Source organism: Corvus cornix, chromosome 1, assembly GCF_000738735.6.
Source record: "Corvus cornix cornix isolate S_Up_H32 chromosome 1, ASM73873v5, whole genome shotgun sequence".
Taxonomy (NCBI): domain Eukaryota; kingdom Metazoa; phylum Chordata; class Aves; order Passeriformes; family Corvidae; genus Corvus; species Corvus cornix.
Genome location: NC_046332.1, coordinates 94,460,967 through 94,475,738, shown reverse-complemented (window position 1 = coordinate 94,475,738; position 14,772 = coordinate 94,460,967). Strand labels below are relative to the sequence as shown.

The following is a 14,772-nucleotide window of genomic DNA, read 5'->3' as shown; positions in this document are numbered from 1 at the left end:
CAGGAGGGCACCACACACAAGTGGAAGAGCACTTGGTCATTTATTACTAGCTTTTCATCCAGCTAGAATATGGATGTTCCTGTTGAAAGTGTACTTTACTCTCTTTCATTTCATAGATGATTTTAAAAAAAAAATGTTATTCTCGGAAAAAAGGAAAATATAAAATCTGCTATCTTCAGCTGTAAATCCTACCGTGAATGTCTTTCTATGTAGCATGACATTTCAGAAGAGATGGAAGCATATTCAGAGCACGTAGACAGGCAATAGATCTGGGCCATACCACCTCAGGCTGCTGGACTCCTGCTGTGGTCCCATTCGGTGCAAATCCTGTTATGAAGTATGACATATAAAATATATATGGGACCTTGTAAAGCCATCTACAGAAAATAGACCAATGTATTAAGGTCATATTTCGAAAGTTAATCGATAGCTTTCAAATGTGATCCCTTTACTATAAAAGGAATCAAAGCTTTCTCCTGTAAAAAGTTTCGTAAATGTTGACATCTAAACTGAGGAAGGAGGGAAGCAGGCATGTAGAAATTTCCTTTTTTTTTCTCTCTTTGTGGGAAGAAAAGTACTTTTGTCTTTAGGTAGTTTATTGCAGGAGACCCTAAAAAACCACATTAAAACAATGTATTCCTTACTCAACAATCATTTTATGTGAAAGGAGAGACATTTTATATTTAGATTGCACATGAATTGAATAGCTTGTTTTTCAGGTGCTTTCCTTTCAACACAATTGTTTGATTCTGTTAGCTGCAGTACTGATGTTAGTTGCAGAAGTGGTATGTGTAAATCATATAGACATAGTTGAGAAAAGTAAAGCTCTTAAGGCAAACTAAATTACTTAATTCCTCTTAATCTCCAATGAATATATAGATTTATTGTGTCTTGGAGTGACATTTTTCTGTCTTGTGAGCAGTAATGTCAGAGTTGCAATAATAATTTCTACTTCAGTTTGATTTCTACTTCAGTGTCATCAACATCTGTGAAGCATTTTTCATGTTCTTCCTGTTATTTCTTCAGTAAGGGTGCTCATGTAGACTGGGAGTCCATCCTTTGACACATCCTTTGCTTTTTTCAGTTGGTCAAATGAGATCAAGCTGATCAGTTTCTTCTTCTTTCTCTTCTTCTTTTTCCTCTTCTTTCTCTTCTTTCTCTTCTTTTTCTTCTTCTTCTGCTTCTTTGAATTATCAACCGTATTTCCCCATTGTAATTTAACCCAGAAAGGACATTGCTGCACGTGTTCACAATCAAATGTCATAATGCTTATCTTCACTTTGGTTTCCTAGTATATACATGCCCATACAGCTGTCGTATAGTAGTATATGACCACAAGTGTAATACTCGATGGCAGGTGTGGGAGGTGACCTTAGAGACTTTTGTAAACTCTTTTGTCAGGAAAGCCACTAAACCTGCTTTCATTGTCACTTACCCGTGAAGATCCAGCTCAGACTAGCAACCATCCTTGCTCTTCTAACCTTAGCCAGGCTTACCTAGGACATGCCCAATAGTTACCCGCCCAGTGCAAGGGAGAGAAGCCTTTCAGATGCCAGTCGTGTGGCTTTACATGCCAGAAATTCTCATGGGTTGGTTCTTAACTTCACTGAGGGGTTCTCTTTACAGGGCTTTACAGGGCCATTCAGAGATGCCAGAACTGAGTGAGGGAGCTGTCCTGATTGTCAGAAACATAGATCTGCTGTGCCTATGTTGCTACTTTTGTGTGGCTGTCCACCCAGTACACCAAATGAGGAATTTTGTGATCTTACCTGTTAATCTCATCCATGTGAGCTTTTTTTGTCTTGGTACTCTGCCTAAATTTGCAGTAAAAAAATTAATTTTATTCTTCCATATTCTCTTCATTTTTATGGTATATAACCTTTCTTTTTCCCTTTCACTCTTTAAATTTCTGTTAGCTTTTCTCTCCTTAGTCACTGCTTAGCTAAGCTATGCATATTTAATTCTTTTCATCCTTCCTCATAAATCAGTCCCTCGGGCCCCAAAATCATTTGTGGTAGTTTCTTTTGAACTGCTCCAGTTTGACTGTCTAGAATTGAATGCAGTATTCCAGATAAGTTGCCTTTCTGCAGAATGGAGGCAGGCCTGTTTCCAATCCTCTTGCTATTTGAAAACTGAAATGGCAGTCCCTTGATGTGCACAGAACAGTGACCAAAGGCCTGCATATTAGCCCTGCTGCAGAGTTTTTGTTAGCTCCACTCTGTGGTAAACTACTTTTACATCTGCATTTACTTTACAATAATCTCTGTAAATTATTAGATTGCATGTAGAACCACAGTTCACTTGGCATAGGATTTCCTTTCCTGTGTGCTTGCCAGTCCTTATGGCTAGGTCTGTGGACCATTGTTTCCTTTTTGACTTTTAACTCTCTATGATGTATAAATGATGTTATGTATTTAACTCTCTATGATCTCTATGATCTCTATGATCATAGACTCTCTATGATTTGTCTCTCTATGAGACAAATACTCAATATCCTCTTTGTCTTGATTCACATACTCCTTTACTAGCTTTTATGTATGCAGGTTTTTGCAAAATTTGATTTATGTATTTTTCTCTTATGTTTTCTCTAATTCTCATATGCTGTATGACTCTTGAACCCTGGCGTATTTCCTGACTAAAAAGCGATATCCGAGAATGTCTGTGATGAAAGAACTGCCCCAGGTTTTGAAACAATCGGATTTTTTGTTTCTTTATTCAAGCAGTTGGTTGTTGCTGCTGCTGCTGCTCAACTTTTTCAGTATCTTCGGGTGTAGCAACTGTAGTTTCGGGTTCCTCTCACTGTGCACCAATGTGTTAATTCACTCTCCCAAATTGCAGATTTACAAGTATTAGTGAGAGTCTTAGTGTTTTTCACTGCTTGTTGTGGTAAGTGCCTGTGTGACAAACCTTTTATATTATACTGTGGTGACAGGAAGAATTTTCCAGTGCATCTCTTCCCAGGTGCACATCCTCCCCTCCTCTGTATCCTATATCTGACAGTGTGGGCTAGAGATCAGTGTATTATTACATCTCCATTTAACGTACTGTAAGGAAATAACTATTATCTTCAAAGCTTAGTTGTCACTTCACAAGTCTTGTATTGCAGCCAAATAAAGACAGCGAGGTCTGTGCAAGGACTAGAAGGAGCTATTTTTTTCTAGAGGACTTCTCAACTATTCCTTCTTATCTTTTTTTATTGTCATTTGGCAAGCCCAGATCTTCTTCATTTTTGTTCTACCTTTGGATTTGGAGCTAATTGAGTTTTACTTGCTGTTGGTGTGATTTACAGCAATTTAGATCATTCAAATATGACCAAATATTCTGATGCTATTTCCTCACAGGCATTGCAAGTGACAAGCATTAATTAGTATTTTTTATTATTCTAACAAATATACATTGCTTGCTTCTGAAACTGCCAAATAAAAAGTGACATAAATTCATAGATCCCAAAGTTATAAGGGTTAGCTCAAACAGCCAATTTTTTTGTCTTCTAAGTTGTCTATATATGGATATGTATTAAAAAATGTGTTAGTGCATTCAGTGTTAATCAGATGACTGTTTTTTTCTGATTGCTTTAAGCTCTCTCTTCAGATCCTGTCATAGGGACTTGGACTATTTCTTTAAAAAAAAAAAATTAGCTGCTTTGTCATTAAGCTTTAGGAAACACATAAGCATATTTTGCTTTGATCTTCCTAAGGAAACAAAGTCTTTGTGATTATGTTACTTGTGTGTGTGCATCTTCTAGTTTTTCTTCCCATGATAATATCCAAACTCATTACCTAGTTGCAGGAAAATGTTTCAAAACCAGGTTAATCATGACACAATTTATTCAAACAAGTGAGTGCTACATTGCCTAGTAATGTTATAAAACTATTTCATTATTGTTAGAAATTGTTATGTGGCTTTTCTACTGTATGGATGTCAGGTTTAGCTTAAAAACCATTATGTCTTGTCATAGAAGGTACCAAGTCATGTCAAATATCTTGCAAGGAAATCTAAGCATGCTCCAAGTTTCTTTTTCTTGGTGTGCTGGTTTCAGCTGAGGTAGAGTTAATTTTCTTCACAGTGTCTAATACAGGGCTCTGTTTTGGATTTGTGCTGAACACAGGATTGATAATATAGAGGTGGTTTTTTTCATTGTTGAGCAGGCCTTACGCAGAGCCAAGGCCTTTTCTGTTTTTGTACAGCCATGCTGGGGAGGAAGTTGTTGGTACGTGGGAGGTTGGGAGGAGACACAGACAGGACAGGTGACCCCAACTGAACAAAGGTATATTCCAGACCACAGGATGCCATGCTCAGTATAAAAAGTAGGGAAGAAGAAGGAGGAAGGGGAGATATTTGGAGTGCTGGAGTTTGTCTTCCCAAATAACCATTATGTGTGATGGGTCTCTACTCTCCAGGAGATGGCTGAGCACCCGCCTGCCCATGGGAAGCAGTGAATTAATTCCTTGTTTTGCTGTGCTTGTGTGTGCAGCTTTAGCTTTCCCTATTAAACTGTCTGTATCTCAACCCATGAATTCTCTTTTACCCTTCCAATTCTCTCCCCGATCCTGCTGGTGAGGCAGTGAGTGAGTGGCTGTGTGGGGCTTGGTGGCCAGGCTGAAACCACGGCGCTTGGGTGAAATGCAATGCCACGCACACTTTGCACCACTTACCTTGTTTTCAGGAAAAGAAAGATAAGGTGGCAGTGGGAAAAGCTTCAGAGGGTGTGTCTACACTTCAGAAACAATGAAGGAAAGGCATTGGACCTCTGATGTTCTACAGCATTGTTATTTAGCTCACTGGATAATTTTTGAAGTGTCCCTACTAGTCCTCTCTATTGCAAAGGCTGTGGTTGGTATCTAGAGATCTCTCCCAATAGACAGGGCAGATGAAGTACCCCCACATTGTATGTTCTATCCCCTGTGCAATCTTCCATCTACTTCAAAAGGCTTTGTAGCCTCAAATACTGCTCCCTGCCTACGTATACCCTCCTACTACTTACTAGAACATATATAAACACTTTTGTGTTTATGTTGTAAAATACCTTTCTCCATTGCAGTGCAGTCTTCACTTTAGACACTGTGCAAAAGCCACAAAAAAAGATAATTATGTCTTAGAGCACAAGAGCACAGCATAATTAAAGGAGAACTAAGCCTGTGTGCTGTGCTGTCTAGATGTGTTTTGTTTGTTCTGCTTGAACCTTCGCTAGTGAACATGAGCTGGTATACAACATTTAACTCATTTAACTGACAAGTTTTTTCTTCTGTTTCTCTTTTTCTTTTTTTGTTTCTCTTTTTCTTTTTTTTTTTTTTGTTCAGGGAATACTTATACCCTAAGTTTCATGGCTGACTGCTCAAAAGACTTACTTAAAGTCCAAAAGAGAAGTGTTTCAACCTATTGTCTGAATAGTCATTATTTGAAGATGCTACAATAAAGCCCTGAATCTGCCTTGAGCACAGACTTTTGTCTTCAAAAATCTCTTCTGGATAGTCTATGAGATGAATGGGTTAATGTGTTTTACACATATCTGAGACTGTGCAGTCTTTCTAGTTGGAAACTCTAGTGCTCCAGAGCAGACAATGGTGTCATAGTTTTTTCACGAAAGGTTCTGATGTTCGCCAGAGAAATTGCCTGAAGTATGCTGGGGTTTGTGACTGCACCTTTGTCTCATCCTCCAAGGGAGTACAGAAAGATGATGGCAGTAGAAAGGAGATGGAGATAGCAGCTTTACCAAAATAAACAGTATGAGCTTGACCAGATAGTGTATTTTTATTTTACTTGCCTTCCTGTAGTTTCTGGATGTGATCCACAGATGAGGACTACTGCTCTGGGATCTACAGACTTTCTTTCAGACCATTCATACTTGTGAATTCCCCGCATCAAAAACAGACACAAGAAATGATTTTTTTTTGTTTCTAAAAGATGGGAAGAACCCCATACATATCTGTTTGTAACCTGTGTTTTATTACACTTAAGGCTAATGCACAGGCAAGCAGTTTGGCTGCATTTGTTGAATAAGCTGGCACACTGTTAATGAATTTTACCTAGAATATAAAATCTCCATATGCCACAGACTGCTCCATGGCATAAATCACAAATGACAGTGCAGAGCCCTCTGTTATATTTAATTAGGTATTATTCAGACTTTCTTCTATCACTGCAATGGCAAGATCCCAAACTGGTTGATTCTTTGATTTAAATATAATAAATTTTTAGAAAATGGCACTGTAACTTCACTGAATTGCTGATAGATAGATAACAGAGTCTGTTAGGAAGCCTGTAGAGTTGATAAATAGCACCTGATAAGTAACTTTTCCTTGGTATCAAGCTGGAAATTGATTGCAGTTTCTACTTACCAGTCTAGTCACATCGAAAGGCTCTTGAAGAGCAGCATACAGGAATAGCGTTTTATAAGAGGATGGTTGCTTGAATGTGCTCAAGATTGCTCTTCAGCAAAGACAGAATTGGATGTTAAGCAGAAATTGAGGAAGCTTTGTGTATCATGTCATTTAAGAGCCCTAACTTTCTAATTACATCCAAAAGAAGCTCTGGGGAGCCAAGAATAGGCAAAGCACATCAGCTCCTTTACTGCAATGTAATTTATTCTCAGAGGACTTGGCATTAATTGAATTCTTTACATTCTTTACAAGGTAAATAGTTTGCACGTATACTGCTCCCTCATGATTAACTGCTTTTGGGGTGGGAATGGGAACCATGAAAAAAGAAAAAGGACCAAGTCCATTACTACGGTGAGCAGATCCGTACTGACCTGATGGAAGCCTTTCAGCTGTGGAAGTCAGGCTGAGTGGTTACAAGCACCACCCTTCACTCACAGCTTAATACATGTAATGGAGAGGTTGTTCAAATGGTAAGTAATTTTCCCTGTGCTGAACAAAGGATTTTCAAATCCATGTATTTTGATGCTGACCTTAATGTTTCAGTTTGAGATGGATTTAAACTAAGCTAGCCTTTTCTGTGGCTATTCTTAGCCACATTTCTTTTTGAAACTGTAAGATCAGTAGAAAATACATAATAACTTCTGATTTCTGAAGAGAGCACCCGTAAAAAATGCATTGATCTGTGATTCAGACACAACTTCAGTTACACAGTAGTATTTATATCACTGATTTCATATGGAATTCATCTCAGTTTCTTAAATACTAATAAATTGCTATTTCTAATTAAATTTAAATAATACATTTAAATAATAAATTTAAATAATATGCGTTGTTGGTAGAAGAAAATCCTCCTGTATAGTAATGTCATTATGTATAACAGCAAAGTGCATTACTGAAAGGGCCAGTGCTTTGATTTCTGGTCTGACTTCTGTTCACGAGCATGGAGTGCACATTAATGTAGCTTTTTGAACCTGCACTGATTTATACCATCCGTGTATCTGAATCTGTAAGTGCCAAAGCACTCGCTGCTCATTGCATGCCTTTCCCACATTGGCAAACTCCGCACACCACATATCTTTGTTAGTACTGTGGTTATGGTTAGCTAGCAAGCTTTAGAGCTGCTGCACTTTGTGAAAAAAGTGCCTTTTTTTAATTTGTTGAATGAATGCTAAACTATTTAAACATTTATTGAAGTTGTTGAAATTTTGAACTATTTTATCTTTCTGCAATTCAGGACAATTTCAGTTTTCTAAATTAGAATGTAGGTGTTTCATTGCAGTTGTGAAAAGGGCCTGATATCATATCTTTGGCAAGGATAGACCAAGATAGGAGCTAGGTGTCAAAGGATCCAAACTAAACATAGTGTATATGTCAGAGTGTTTTTTACCCTTTTTGCTTTAGTTAAATTAAACTGCTTAAAGGCTATGGTTTTGGTAGCAGTGTCAAGCAGATACATTCTCGGAATCTCAGATTACCATTTTTCCAGGTGCTTTAAACCTTTTTGTTTCAATGCTATAAAGACCATAGTCTTGCAAATACCCAGGACTTCAAATATTCATTGTTTAAAATATCATACAAGTCAGCATGTTTGCATAAATGAAGGTAAGTATGTCTCTTACTATTTTGAAAATTGTAATTTTAAGCATTATGCACCATCATTCTGTGTCACCTTATTTGAGATGCTCGCTGCATTAAGCAAAGTCAGCAGTTTGATTTGTGTGCTTGCCTTTAATGAAAAGTCACATGTAAAGTCAAAATACAATATGTCTGAGCAGAGATGTGAGCCTGTGTGAACATGTATGTAGGCATTCACCTTCACATTCTGGAAATGCCTCCTGACCTGTGACCCAGATTAGGCAGGGACATAATCACCCCCATGTAATGTGAATTACCATCTGAGGTGCATTTTTTAGAATGACTAGTCTCCCAATTTAAATACCAGAGCAAGTGACTAAAGTTAATTGTCATAAAGCCACAAGAAGCAGTATAAGGGAAAGCAGTATCAATATGGTTTCTGAAAAGAGGTATGACAAAAATGTTCCTGCTTACTGTAAAGTTACTTGAGCTCAAATCACCTGCAGGAGATGGAGGAACATTTCTGTAACAATCACATTCGTCCTCTCTGTTTATGTCCTATCATCCTTCCTGTTCTCTTCATTTTGTTCAGGAGCTAGTGCTTGTAGTGTCAGAAAATATTCCTTCTCTCCTCTTCACGGTGAGAACCAGTGACAATTCAAAGCAAACCGTTCCTCTTTAGTCAGAAATCGCTTGTTTGTACAGGCACGATCAAAACTGTAATTTGTCTTGTGATGCAGATGTCAAGCTCTCTGTGAGTAAATTGCTACAATTTTATGAACATGTTGTTTTAAAACAATGATTCTTCTCTTTCTTGTGGTTAACGGTGGACCCAGTCAGTGAAGCAGCTCTTCACTAGCAAGCATCCTTGAAACAATTTTTTCTTCTATTTTTTTCTGTTTGGTACAGTGGTAATGACTTCTTTTGTCCTGTACTAGTTAGTAATCAATGCACTATGGTAAAAGTTTCTCTGGTTTTGATATTTCAGTCTTTTATAGAGCTTTTTATATTGTGTGCTTATACAGAACATGCAGACCTTAAAACTATATACATACTGGAAATCACGTTTATTCTAGTTTTTTTTGTCTGGAACATCCCATTAAATAAATGATAACCTGGTGAACCTTTCCAGTTTTGTGGGTGACACTGCCAGTGTGCTCTCCAGTGCAGTATACCATGACCATCACAGTGACCTTGTCAAATCCCTGCACATCAGTGTAATTTGTCATGCACTGAGGCAAGAACTGCATGAAATAATCTTCAAATCTGATATCTTATGTCATGAGATATAAACTCTTAAGCAAATAGATTCAGAAGGCAACCTTTTTCCCTACCCACAAATCTTTCCTCCTGTTACCCTACTGCCTCCTGACCAGCACAGTGAAAACCAGCCCTGGTTGGAATCATGTTTTCCATCTATCTTCTGCTGTTTGAATGGGGCTTATACAGTGTTCTTGTACCATTTCAGTGTTGCAGTTTGTGCCAGTTTTCCCATGTGTGGAGAAGGAAAGGATGGACAGACCTACTGCTCGTGTTACCTTTTTAGGAGGCTCTAATAGCTTTGCTTTTGAGTCTGACTGTGACTGAGTTGTCATTCTCTAAGCAGTAACTGTTTCCATCCACCTAATAAAGTTATGGATTTTAGCAACTATTTTTTCCTGGAGGGTTTCTTTACAGCTGAAGCTGTTGCTGCTGTTGGCATGCTCACTTAGGACAGAGTAGTTGGCATACTTCGAATGGGAGAGCTTAATCCTGAGGATTGGCTTGACAGAAACTTTGGGCAGTTCAAGAAGGGAAGTGCATATTTTCATGCCTGAGGAAGACTAACCCCATACCTCAGCACAGGCTGGGAGCTGACTGACTTGAGCCGCAATCCTGCTGAAGAGTGTGCAGAGGTTACAAAGGACACAAAGTTGAATGGAAGCCAGCCCTACGCACTGATAATAAATCAGGCAAACCACACAGTGGGCTATGTTCAGAGGAGTTTGGCCAGTGGATAGAGGGAACTTACTGTCTGCTTGTGAAACTGCACCTGCAAATATGTGTTTAGTCTTGGTCCCCTCAGTGTGAGATGGACATTGAGGCAATAGAATGAGAGCAATGGAAGGCTACTGGGATAGCAAACAGAAATGACAAAACTGATGTCTTCTCAAAAGTGACAGTAGTAACAAGAGATAATGGCCACCAAAAGAACCCAAGGCGTTTTTGATAGAAGTCAGTGCAGCACTTAAACAGTTTACCCAGTACTTGTAGAGCCCATTAACAGAGGCTTTCAAGACTGGTATACAAGACAGTTATCTGATCCAGTGTTAGTGAATAACCTCATGCTTCATGTGGTACTAAGCAATCCACAGAATTTCCTCCAGAAGCATGTCTGTGTTTGAGTTGAGCTCTCTCAAGGTGCGAAGGAACCTCTGCCTCTTGTGCCATCATCAGTTCCCCTGCTCAGTAGGACCACAGAGCAGAGATCTGCCTGGTTCTAAAACTGGGACTCAATGTTGAATGCCTCAGAGATGAGCACCTGAAAGATTAATTCAGGGAGCTTGCCTTGTCTGCATTTCTATGTTTTTTAATCCAAGCTTAATCTAATGAGGCTGCTGACCTGCAGCTGTTATACCCTCAGTTAGATACTGATCTCATCTGGGATGTATCAGGTTCCAGATGTGCTGAGAATGCCATCTGCAATTCATTACTTCTCAGCTGAGACCTGTGCCCAAATGGATCAAGAGTCCTTTTCTCAATTGGCCTGAATTGTTTTGACTCTGGCCACAGGCTGGGAACTGCTGTGTGAGGCCAGTTCTAGCAGTCAAGCCTTGTTCTTCACAGAGCAGCTAGACAAATACTCGTACAGGCTGAAAGTCATCCCAGGGGAGAGGCAGAGGACAGTGAGCCAGGAATATCCTTCCTGAAACTGGAATCTGCCTGTGAGAGCATATTTTCTGTGCTGTGTTTGATCAAGATGTTAAACTGATTTGTTTGATTTCTTGCCTTGGATGAGGAGAGCAGCGTGATGGCAAAGACGTCCTACAGCTTGCATCAGTCTTATTTGTGATATGGCAGTGAGCACTACCAGTTCCTCCTAAGAAGAGAGACTGCACATGAGCTAAGCTCATGAGGAAAAGCAAAAATACCATTAAACTCTTTGGTTAGCAAACAGTGCAGATTTACAGATATGACTAGGACAGCAGCCACAATTCTCAGCTTCAGCTGAGTTTTCAAAATATAAACATCGAATTCAGTTGCAGCCTGTTGAAACTCAAGTGCATGGCTGTCGGCATCCTTGTTGACAGACGGAATGGGGAGCCCAGACAAGCGTTCCAGGAGCCTTTTATTATTTTATTTCGGCATCACTCTCACAAGAGATGGTACCGGGCTCATGCATCCGAGACATCCAAACACTTCCCGGTTGCAAAGCATTCTTAAAAGTTTCTTAGCCAATCAGCATGCTTCTAAAAGTTACAGAAGGCTGCCGTAACCAATTGATAATAGCGCACGTACGACTGTTGAATACAATGCTGGCTTGTTATGCCTTGACATAACAATGCACAATATCCCATCATAAGGCTTAAACTTATCTGTCTTGCTAAGCATATTTTTTTGCAATTCCAAAATCTATCTAGGCCAAGCCTAGAAACCCTAACCATTGTTTTAATGTCCTTGGTGCTGCATAACTGTATCTTCTTCTAGTTTTCACAGGCAAAGCTGAATCCTAAATCCTTTTGCTGTATTTTCTGAAGCCTGCTTTTATTTCTCACACCTAAAATCCTTTCTGTGGGGTTTGCCCAGCCCCTGCCCTGGAGGGATCTCTGCTGAGATAAGAGATTTCGTAATCGCCCAGCAGGACTCCCTGGAAAGGCAACCACTTTGGTCACAGCGAGAAAAGACAGACCCACAATCCTTTAGGAGACCCCATGCAGATCCTTCGTAACCCATTGGCCTTCACCCATCCCCTGTATCCCTATAAAAGCTAAGGCCTCTGCCCCTGTGGGACAGAGAGAGCTGTCGTCCCTGGCTTTCCCCTTCGCCGGAGTACGGACCAACAATAAAGCTCCCTTCGTGCGGAACCAGCCACAGGAGCCTCTCGTCTCTCTCTCTGGTCTGGCTTGGCCTGGAGGCTGCCCTGCAGAGCTGAGCTGAAATCATGAGCTGACAATCACTAAAGAGCTGACAGTCTCTGCAAGGGCTCCTCTGCCAGCAGCTGAGGGAAGACACCGGGCCTCAGGAAGGCGATTCCTTTTGGGACCATCTCCCTGGACCGGTCACCTCTTCCTGGGTCAGAGCCACTGACCCAACCACCAGCTGTAATACCTTTGCACCTTTTGTGTTTCCCCACACATGGCTGCTTCTTCTTCCCTTCATAAAGAAGGAATGAACAGAGCAGGGGTGGGCTCCCAGCTGCAGGCAAAAACGGTTTAATGCAGTGAGCTGGTTTTCCCTCTGTGGCTGTGAGCCTTGCTGGCAGGCACTATAGCCACATTTAGAAGTGTTAGGATATAAGCTTAGGGTGTTACAAGCCAAAAAGCCTGTGTAGGCTAAAGGCTTGGCTACTGAAATATTTTATACACAGCAGAACACTTCTAATAGAAAAGACTTGAAGTTTGCTTATTCCACAGTCCTATAATGAGAGAAAGAAGATGCAGTTGCAAACTACCTCAGGCTGATTATGGTCTGAGTGTAGCTCTTCTATGGGATTGAATGCTCTGAACACTGGGATTGAAGCCAGGAATAAAGTTACATCTTCTGCAGCATTACAGAGCTACCCTTTCATTTCCTTGTGTCTCCCAACAAGGAAATAAAAGAAATAAAACATATAATTTTTGCTATGAAATGAAACATATCATTTAATGTCAAGTGGAAAATTTTGTTTTATACAGCAGTAGTTGTTGGCTTTGACATGCCAGAAGAAAGGGTTTGTATTTTGGCTTAATGCAAGCCAATACTTGTTTCCAATTTTTAGTTTTACGACTCATGTTCTTCTAACTAGAAGGGCATGCTAAGAAAGGAACAGAAATTATAAGGAGAGAGTAGCCTATGTTAAAAGTAATTGACTGAATTGTAATTGACATGTAGAATTGTATTCTGTGTCTGCTTCTGTCATAGATTTTCCCAACGAGACACTCTGGGCACTTTTTGGATAAATGTGTGCTTCTCAGTTTTGGGAAGTCTTGTTTGAGACCTTGGCTTGTAACTTATAGTAAATACATACACTATCTAATGGAATATATAATATGTAATATATTATCTATATTATCTTCTATTTATGAAATAATATAACAAATTATTTAGAAAAAAATATGTAATGTTATACATAGAATTCATAGAGTGACTGGCATGCAGACCTAAGACTATTATTTTGATAATATTTTATTTTGGAATTTTGATACATAATAGGTTATAGAATAGAATGCCTTTAAAGCAAACCAAAACACTTTAAGAAAAAACCATAAAATTCTTGAATGGGACACCCAAAATGAGGGATTTAAAAAGAAAATAATTGTTTTTCAGTTCCTTTGTAGAGAATGCAGATAAGAATGCTCTGTTGTCCTTTTTTTAAATGAAAAAAAATACGTATTTGTGATGTTTTTATGTGCTGTGGTGATGTGAGCTTTACAAAATCCTGTCAGGAGATTGTTAATTATGCCTTCAGAGCAGGGTTTGAATGGTATTCAGTAGAATAAATAGGCATCAACCAACAAGGAGAAAACAAAATGGTCATTTAGTCAGCACTACTCAGGTGTGCCCTGAATGAGATAGGGATCCTTTGATGATGTAACTACACAAAACAGGTAGACAATATAGGGTCTAATTAAAGTTGCACAGTAATGCTTAATTTTGGTATTTCTTAACTTCCCAAGGTGAATTGAGTCTGTATTTCCTTCAAAAGGTCTTCCTTCAAACTATGGAGAGAAAACCTCCCTCATTTGGGCTGCTGTCAGTCCTTAGAAAGTACAAATTTGAGCACTTAGCCCCCATATGAAGGAAATTCATATATGTAAAGTAGAACATGAGAATCAGAAGTGATGGGGTGGTCTGTGGTCTGTAGCCACCACATCAAAAGGCCCTACTGCAGGTAAGTGGGCACATTTTTGATGGATGTGGATTCACCTTCAAGGACTTGGGCAATAAAATTATCTGACAATCCACTAGCCTCCTTTTGTAACATAACAGTCCCCTGAAAAGCAATTAGCAGCACTCAGTCTCCTACAGTCTTTGCTCTCAGTGGAAAAGAGAACATACTTGAACATCAGTGTTATTGCGAAGTCAATAAAAATACCATATTTAATGGTAAAAACAAAAGAAGAATCTGACTTCAAGGTAGTGCTGGGGATGTTAGGAATAACTGATTCAACTGATTCACATTTGTGATTGGTTTCTGCATGAAGGTTTCAGTATCTGATGGTTTCATTAGAAGGATCAATTTTGAGGGCTCTGTACTACGAAAAATAATTAAAAATAGAAAAAAGTTGTACATGTGATTAGGAATCTGAAATGACTTTGATGTTTTTAAGAAGTAGTTGCCTGAGTGCCCACTGCATGCTAATGAACTCTTAAAATTATGATATGATGATTTTTCTTCTCACTGAATACAGGAATTTGCCAACCTAAAGCAAGATAAAAATGATTAAAAAAGAAGCATGGGCATCAATCTAGCATTACTCTTTATAGTAGTTTCTTGTTTGTAAGCAAATGCGACCCACTTGAATTGTTTTGAAGTATTTAGGTATTTTGCCCATCACACGTTGGAACTTTCAGACTTCCTTCTATTCACATTTGTTCACATGAACTTAGCCAGCTTTTTAAAAATGCATCAGTGATT

The 14,772-nt window shown here is 39.1% G+C and overlaps 1 protein-coding gene across 6 annotated transcripts in view; it reads left to right on the top strand.

Moving 5' to 3' along the window:
* The window catches only part of MYO16 (myosin XVI), a 368,841-nt gene that overhangs the window by 84,816 nt on the left and 269,253 nt on the right, over nt 1–14,772 (top strand). The gene's annotated exons all lie outside the window — the stretch shown is intronic.